The sequence below is a fragment of the Pholcus phalangioides genome, unplaced genomic scaffold (genome assembly GCF_987345545.1).
Source record: "Pholcus phalangioides strain wild (caught in Gottingen) unplaced genomic scaffold, Ppha-v1.0 ptg000015l_1, whole genome shotgun sequence".
In the NCBI taxonomy this organism is placed as follows: domain Eukaryota; kingdom Metazoa; phylum Arthropoda; class Arachnida; order Araneae; family Pholcidae; genus Pholcus; species Pholcus phalangioides.
The window spans coordinates 16,421,702-16,431,023 of NW_028301608.1; the positions used below are offsets into that span (position 1 = coordinate 16,421,702).

At 39.3% G+C, this 9,322-nt stretch overlaps 1 long non-coding RNA gene across 1 annotated transcript; it reads right to left on the reverse strand.

Annotated features, from left to right (window-relative positions):
- Nucleotides 1–872: 872 nt before the first annotated feature.
- Nucleotides 873–6,665, reverse strand: LOC149075558 (uncharacterized). The gene is made up of 3 exons (XR_016194187.1): nucleotides 6,556–6,665; nucleotides 4,305–4,610; nucleotides 873–971 (listed from the first exon to the last, which is right to left on the reverse strand). It is a non-coding gene; the product is annotated as an uncharacterized LOC149075558 (long non-coding RNA).
- Between the last annotated feature and the right edge of the window lie 2,657 nt (nucleotides 6,666–9,322).

Sequence of the window (9,322 nt, forward strand, 5' to 3'; positions counted from 1 at the left end):
AGGGGTCTTCAAAAATTCGTATTTGCCCAGGGCCGTAACTTGTAACTTATGAGGAACAGTCCCTGCATACATGGTGCCTGTAATTAAAATTTGTGTATTCACAGCTCTCTGCAACCTAAACTAATCAAAAAAAAAAAAAAATTATAAAACATAAGGGATGTCTCACTGAAGAATTGAAGCGAATTTTCAAATTAACCCTTCAATGGGTGAGGCTGCATATGTCCACGGAAAAAAAAAAATCTATAAAGACTGGACCTTAGTTCCTCAGACCAGACACGACCTGGGCTGTGTCCCTTCCGGGATGTAAGCCCTTTACCCATTCACCTTAGTTTCTCTGGCACCAATGGCGGATCATAAAGAAGAACTGGTCTTGGTCTCCAACAAGAGAAAATAAACAGAAACGAAATCCTATGGGTGAGGAATCGCATTTCCCATCGTCTAATGGTGTCCCCAAGTCATTCCCTTACTGCCGGCGCCCTCTAATAAAGATAAGTTTGTAATTTAGGAGGTGATATGTCCCGGTCAAGAAAACCTTTTTTTATTTAATCAATGACAAGCTTAAATATTTTTTAGATCTGATTTCTCATCAGCTTTTTACATTGCACCTGCTAAAAATCGGAAGGAAGCCTACGTCATTAAAAAAAGATGTAGCATTTTGCACGGAAGTGGGCGGGGGGTTAGTGATTTCTGGTTGCCGGCTATAATTAAAGATCTCAGCATACCTTTCGGTGTGAAATCAGCGTGTTCGTAAAAGCTTTACCGGCAAAACACATTCTTGTGAACATATATAATTAGCGTGAAATTAGTGCAAATTAGTATTCATTAGTGAAGAAATTAGAATGGATTTTTTTTTCGCTTGTTTTTTCCCCTTCGCTTTATTGAGACGTTTTTCTCTAAACTTTTTTCTGATCAATAGTTCACACATATTCAGCTTGATGAAGTGCTGTTCTTACTGCATGGGTGGGTAATACCTATCAAAAAATAATAATTCATAAATATTTTACACGAAAAACAATTCATAAATATTTTACACGAAAAACAATTCATAAATATTTTACACGAAAAACAATTCATAAATATTTTACACGAAAAACAATTCATAAATATTTTACACGAAAAACAATTCATAAATATTTTACACGAAAAACAATTCATAAATATTTTACACGAAAAACAATTCATAAATATTTTACACGAAAAATAATAAATTTTTCTGACTTATTTCATACAAGTCTATTTTTCAAGTACAGTACCAACGGTTACACAGTAGTGGTCGAATATATAATGCGGTTTATAACTGAAGTTGAAAACTTCAATAAATTTTCGTTTAAAATAAATCTCGTCAAAGTATACCAACCAGGACAACACAAAAATTATACACATCAGGGCTATATAGTATATATGGCCCTCATCACACATAGTATCTACAACTATATAGTCAGGGGTTTACAACGTAGTTTCTGGCGGAATCCTTGCGAGTTATAAGGATATTTAGCGGAACCCTTGATGGCTGTTCTACGGATCTCAAACAACATTTTCAATATTTATCCAGAAAATGCGTCCCTACTGCCGTCTCAACAGCTTCATAGCTCCAGGGTAAAATGAAAGAGGGCGTAACTCTTAATCGGGCGTACGCAGGACCGACCCTTGAAAGGGGCACAAAATGCTCAAGAGTACAAAAATTGTCTTCCCGAGAAATTTTTAGTTACCACTCTCCAAAAAGCATTAAAATCAACAGAAATAGGTTAAAATAGCATATAAAAGGTATTTTCTTTTGGTATTTTAATTTTTTTAACAGAAATATTTCAACTTTTTTATTTTGGTCAGGCATGGACCGCCTATCTCCCTCCCATTGCGCAAATATCTGCTCTTAATATACAGGTCCCCGCATGGCTCCTTCAAGGGGTTGGAGCTGGCGGGGTTCCAACCCAGAGCCCGAGATTATTCTCATCATTTTTGTTTTTCACGCTATAAGTTCATAATAGAGAGACTCCGTGTGATGAGACTGACTTGGGAGTCCAACAAAGATAGCTTAGGAGCTGAGGATGGTGTGGGAGAGGGGGGGGGGGGGGTCTTGGATCTCTGTGCCGTACCCGATTGAACTCATGGTTGTTACTCAAGAGGTTGGAGCCCAGTCATCCCACTTCACTCATAGTTAGAAAAATTGATGGCAGAAGGCAACACTACACATAGCAAGCATTACACAGTAACCAACTTCACGTCAGGTTCACAATACGTACACGCACATTCGCAATTGAGCAATCACCTTGCGGGTATGGTGGTCGAGTGGTCATAGTGACGGACTCACATCGTGAGTACACGGGTTCGCACCCCATCGGCGCCACAGTGGTGTTCGGCCTGAAGTTGGTTTTCTGTGATTCCCTACTGCGGTTCAAATAGTTACCTATGGCACTACATCACCACATGTCTCCAGACGAGAGACTTCCACTTTGGCCAACTGCCAGAGTCCAGAATGCTGGCTTGGAAGATAAGAATTCTAGACAGCCCTCTGAACTTTCAACGTTTGCAGAGGTTGATTCGATTCCTGAACCGTAACCTACATATAATGCACAATAAGACGCGAGCTGCGGGATCAAGGGGACGACATTCGCGACCGGAGGACCCGTCTTAGGAGCCAAGACACCTGATAATCGATATAATTTACGCCCAAGAAGACAAGTGTCAACGGTTTCATCATTTTCCATCGGGTGGGAATGAAATGGAGGTGCCGCCATATAGACGTCAATTTATATCTTATTACAGCTTGATTGATGAGATTGGTATATTCTAGATTGGATAAACTTAATTCCAGATTCTACCACATACAAGACAAAATTATTCTTTGATTATTTACATAAGGACTATTACGATTACGGACTGCTTATCTGTGGATGATGCTATGATCACAATTTTTACTCCAGATTCTTTATTGTATATATGTATATCGTTGTTTGTTATTTTCACTTAAATTAATAAATTTCCGGATACACCCATCCCCCGGGAAAGCTTCGATATCTCTCTGAGATGGGAAGCGTGGTGTGTCCGGTCCTTCAATATTCAATGTAGTTCCCCACTTCGAGGCGCGAGTGCGAGTAGTGGCAGTAGCAATCACCCTAAAATTTATGGCTCTTGCGGTGACATTATGCAAGAAGAATTGTTACAGCAACACGTGTTTTCACTATGTACAAAAACTGCGCGCATTTGATGGATATAAATGACGTTTTTTAGAAAATATGGAGTTCGAGTCGAAGTGAAAACGTCGAACAATTGAGGTTTTGCGTATAATAAATGAATTACTTTATCAATGAAATGTATAGGCGATCGCACGCCCGCACGCACACACACAAGCGCGCGCGCGTGCCAACTACGACCAAAGCCAAATGTCGTTTAAATGCGGAAGTCGTATAGATCAGTGGTTCTCAACCTTTTCAAGCCCGCGGCCCGGTTTCATTCATTTTTGTGAGTCGGAGTCCCGGTCAAACACACGACCAACGGAAAATGAATGAGGGAAAAATGAAACGGCTAATCACTCGCGGCTCGGTATGAATGATATCAGGGCCCGGTACCGGTCCTCGGCCCGGCGGTTGAGCAACACTGGTATAGATGACCGATTTATAAACGAGGTTCTACACTGAAATAGGTGAAATTAAAACTGCATCTGGTATGAAAATGTAAAACTTTCCGGACACACCTATCCTTCGGGAATGCTTCGATATCTCTCTGAGATGGGAAGCGGGGTGTGTCCGGTCTTCAAAGGTCAAAGGTATGAAAATGAGCCCCAAAGCAAAATATGCCGAAATATGTGACGTACGTCGCAGAACAATCAGTGCCACTGAAGAACAATTTGGAAGAATTTTAAGGAAAGGTGTAGAAAACACTATTTTATGGTGGTTTTTTATGCACACAGAACATTTCCATTCAACAGAGGGCTCGTTGCAGAACAATGCAAAATATTCTGCTTTGGGGAAAATGAGTAGATATATCTAGAGCGCCGTCTCAATAGTAACATGGGTCTCGGATGTAGTGATGTTCCGGGAGCTCCTTTCTGACTGAAATTACCAGCCTACCAAATTGCAGCCTGTTACTCTCAAAAATCATAGTTCCAGAGAAAATATAATTAAAAATAATACTAAATCTAATGTACGAAATACCTTAAAAATGGTGCACTATTTCTTAAGGCAGATTCGTATTAAAAACATCCGAAAAATCCATAAGAATTAGTGTATCAAATATCAGATGCGCGAAGTTTTTGTTTAATAATGTTATATTGTATAATAAATAGAGAAAAAACGAACTTTATATACCTATCGCTCGGGAAAGGTTCGACGGGATAATACGGCGGTGGAATCGGAACCGGTCTCGGCATCAGAGGGCTCGGTAACATTGGCGGTGGTCGCCGTTGTTGGTTCATCGCTGTCCTCATGATGCTGCTGCCGTATTGTAGGTTCATCGGCAGAATCACCACCCGAGGTTTGAAGACTGGCATGAACAGGCCGCTAACTGCCATCGCACACACCACCAAGATCTTTAGCATAACGTGAAACATTCGAAATGCGGATGCCATCTTAGAGCTCCTGTAATAGCCACTACAGCCAAACGGATTTCAAAACCTTCGATAAAAAAACCATGAATAAATCAAAAGTGATAGAAATATGTATAGAATCTATCATTTAAATCTCAGAGATTTGAAAATACTTTTAGTCGTTCACCCGCCCCAACCCCCTCGGAAATCTTGGAATCTACCATAGATCCCTATTTATAATGAAACTGCAGTCATTCCCTCAACGAGAATGTTCTCGAACAATGGGGAGCATTCCATCCAGTTCTAGTAAATATGATGCGATAGCAATGCCATCTACTAGACTACAAAAGGGCCATCTAAAGACTACAATGTTTCATACTCCTATCGAGAAATTTCACCACTTGTAGGGTATATTTTTGTGAACTAAAATTTTGTAAATCATAACAATATCACTACTGCAGTCTATCAACGTTGCCGCGGTGCTTTTGCCAGTTAATTCAAACTTTTTTAGTAATATTCATTTATGTTACACTATTTTTTTTTCAACTTCGCATTTTAATTTTTTTTATAACTCTACAATTGAGCTGTTAACCCCCGGTAAATAAGCTGTGGATTCCTGGGGGGTCCAGGCACCCCGCATTTGGGAACCACTGGTTTAAATGATGGTCACAGATTGAGTATGAACCTTATGAAAAATATTTTTAAAATTTAAAATTAAAAAAAAAGTGGGTTTTTTTTTGTTTTCTAGAAAAATCATCCTTAAAATATATATAGTGTTTCACGAAGAGTGCTTGAGGCTTGTATCATATACAGCCGAACCCCGATATAACACCACCATTTGTCTCGCAGATTTCTGGCGGTATGACGAGTTTGGCGTTATATCGAATCACAAATTAACGCGTGTAATGCATAGATATAGAAGATTCTCTCACTGAAAAATTTTATTTCTAGGCGGGGTTGGAGCTAAATCGGGGGGTGCTACGACGGGGTTCGACTGTAGTTCATTTTAAAGTGAAACTAAAATTAATGACTCATAGTTCAGCTAGAAAAATTAAAATGAAAAAATATAGTTTTTTTTTATCCGTACACATCTTTTTCAATTACGTTGAAGGCTGTATTTTATTTGATATACAGGGGCGTATGGCATTTTACTGGCGAACCGTTGATCCCTAGAGGTGTGTATACTTCCAATTAGAAACAGTTTCTAAATAACGTGTAATACTCAGATATTCCATTCATGTTTCAAGTGGTTGTACAGATATTAAAATAAAAGAAATTAACTTTTTATACGCCCCCCCCCCCAAATCTAAATATAGAGCTGTTGCCCTGTCTTTTCTGATGCAAAAAAAAAAAAAAAGGTTCCTAAATGCAATATTCACTGAGATATTCGAATTCGAAAAATGAAGGAAAGTTGAGAAAAAACAGCGTTAACTTGTTGCGGGTAAAACGGTTTATCCGTATTTTACGCTGTATTTTACCCAAACTTTCTCTGTTTTTTGAATTCAAATATCTCAGTGATGTTTGAATTGCACTTAAAAACATTGATTTTTTTTGGCATCAGGAGAGACAGGGCAACAACTCTATAATTAGATATGACTGTATAAAAAGTTAATTTTTTTTATATTTTAATATCTGCACAACCACTTGAAACATGAATGGCATATCTGAGCACTACACGTTATTTGGAAACGTTTTCTAATTGGAAGTATACCTCTAAGATCTACGGTTCGCCAGTAAATTGCCATACCCCCTGTTTGCTATGCACGCTGTGTAATAAACACTCCTTACAGCTAACTACTGTACTTTCATTGATACATTGATACACACCCTGTAGCATTACACCCCTATAGGAATTATTTGTTATAAACCGGAGTTCCATTATAACGGACGACCTTCAGCCCTTATTAGTCCGTTATAACGAGGTTCTACTGTATATCAATCATAATTTAAAACCTACAGATAATTATACACACGATAACTCTAAACTATATGAGATTTGAGCTATAATAATTATCCCGAGAATCGGAACTCACCTTGATTTTCTCTTTCTAAAACAGACCCCGTGTTAATATTATCGGAAATTTCTAATCACAAACGGAATCAGCGAGGTAAGAAATTTTGCCATGCTCAGGACATTATTTCAGAGTCGAATGATGACGGCGTAAACACATTGATGTCAGTATGCCACTAGCTGAAGAGACATATAATGATGATGGTTCGCCATATACGGGTGTATTCTGTAATCTATAATCTCCACAGAACTTCCGGGTTCGTAACAAATGCAAAGTGAGTCCGCGAATGATTCAACTTTTATATATATAGATACATGAATATGAGAGGCAAATTGAAATTGTCAGTTACTGTATCGAAGGAACAACAATGAGCAACAATTTGGAAGAATACGACGGAATTCCATACGGGATCCGGAAATTTCGTCCCCGATATTTCGCATCTGGTACGTTCCGTTCCCGGGTGCATTTCACCTGCCCTGACCGTATGAGTGACGAATTGAATGACCGTCACTCATTCGGTCACGCACTTGATCGCTCAGATGGCCACTTACTTGGTCACTCATACAGTCAGTGCAGGTGAAATGTCAGGGTTGAAATGCCCAGTGATAAATGTCCAACTCACTTGATTCCTTACACGATCACCCATTTGGTAATTCATACGGTCACTCACTTGGTAATGCATAGTCACTTACTTGGTCATTCATACTGTCCACTCATCCACTCACTTGGTCACATAAATGGTCTCCCGCTCACATAATCACTCACAAAGATCACTCTACTACTCACTTGGTCACTCCCCACTCACATGCTCACCCATAAGGTCACTTATTTGTTCACTTGCATTCTCACTCACCCACTCACTTGGCCACTTATACTGTCACTTACTTGGATACTTACACAATCACCTCACTCGGACACCCATATAGTCACGCACTTGGTGACTTATGCTGTCACTCACTCACTTGGTCACTCATACGGCCAGGGCAGTGAAATGTCATGGGGCAAAGTTTCCGTAAACCATTCAAACACGGATACTCCATGTTCTGAGCACATATTCTTTATTCCGATACCGTGCATGAATGGTGTCCAAATTTAAAGACGAAATTAGAATGGAAATTAGGAATAGCGTGGCTTTCAACCTGTATTACTTCTGGGGATAAGTAACGGGTGATTCAAGGTCACGTGAAAAATAATGAGCAATGCGGTGGAAAACCACTATTAAAGTAATAAAAAGTGTCCAACACACACATTAATTATGTCATCACACTAGGTGGGGAGGGAGGGACAAGAGCTCCCCACGAATTTTTTAGGGTACGCATGTCTGAAGGTTAGGGGTCTTCTACACAATTCTAAGGATACACACGCTTTCTAATCAATTCTAGCGATTGGTAAGTCTCCTACGCACACTATTAGACATTTATAGCGATCGAAAAGTCTCACGCACTTCTTGGAGTACACACGCTTTCTACGAATTTCTAGCGGTCGCAAGTCCCTTAAGAATTTCTAAGCGTACCCAAGCCTCGTGCACATTTCTAGGAATATGTAGGCCTCCTGCAAACTTACAAACTTAGGGGTACACACAACTACGTTTGGTCGCATTGTCACGCATAATGCAATAAGTCCTAATGCGGCATTTATCTCATCAAACGTTTGTCGTAGTGGGTATGACTCCATTTTAAAAAATTCTCAAAATGCGTTCAAAAATCACTCTTTACCAGTTTTGAGAGTGAAAATACAGTGTGCCACAAAAATTACCCTTTTATTTAGTCACCCTGTTCTAAAAAACCCAATGAGAAAGTTGTTGCCCCCATATTTCTTGAGGGGGAAAAATTGATATAAACATAAACTATATATAACGGACAATGTGATTCTTTCCTTCATTTTTATATGCCGTTCTTTCCCTATTTTTCTCTACCGATTTTTGAATTCAAATATCTCAGTGAATATTGCACTTAAAAACATTTAATTTTTTTGTTGGCCTCAGGAGGGACAGGGAAATAAATTGAATTTTTTAGGACGGTGTCCGTATAAAAATTTAAATTTTTTTATTTTGTAACACTGTATTTTCACTCAAAACTTTCACAGGGTGATTTCTGAACACATTTTGAGTATTTTTCAAATTGAAATCATTCCTCTACGATGAACGGTTCATGAAATGAAGGCCGCATTAGGACTTACAGGACATCCTGTAGAGCAACAGGCTTACAACGATACAATTATTCAATCATTACACTTCACTCGTAGCTTGAAAAATTGACGGAAGATGGCAGCACTACACATAACAAGCATTACAAAGAAACAAACTTCACGTTAGGTTTACTACACGTATACACACACATTCAAATATACACCAACATGTACCAATTCGTTAGAAATTCCATAGAGGAACAAGAACGAGGTGCATGTGTGGTTTAGTACTAATAGTAGAACATCCTGTATAGCAATGCATATTATTAGGGTGATCATATTTGTTTGAGAAAAAATAACACCGGGAAAAACGGCATATGTCTATGAAAGTAAATTATACGAATACAACGCCACAACAGGCGAATTGCCCAACGAGGTGGCTGACTTAAGAACATCATGGATCCATGGATCCCCGAGCCATTTTTTGGAGGCCCTACCTACTACTGCTACACCACACATGCACCCCGCCCACACACCCCCCGCGGAACCCCCAACGAATCGGTACATGCGGGAATGTGCGTGTACGTGTAGTGAAACCTGACGTGAAGTTTTTTTTGTTTCTCTGTAATGCTTGTTATGTGTAGTGCTGCCATCTGCTACC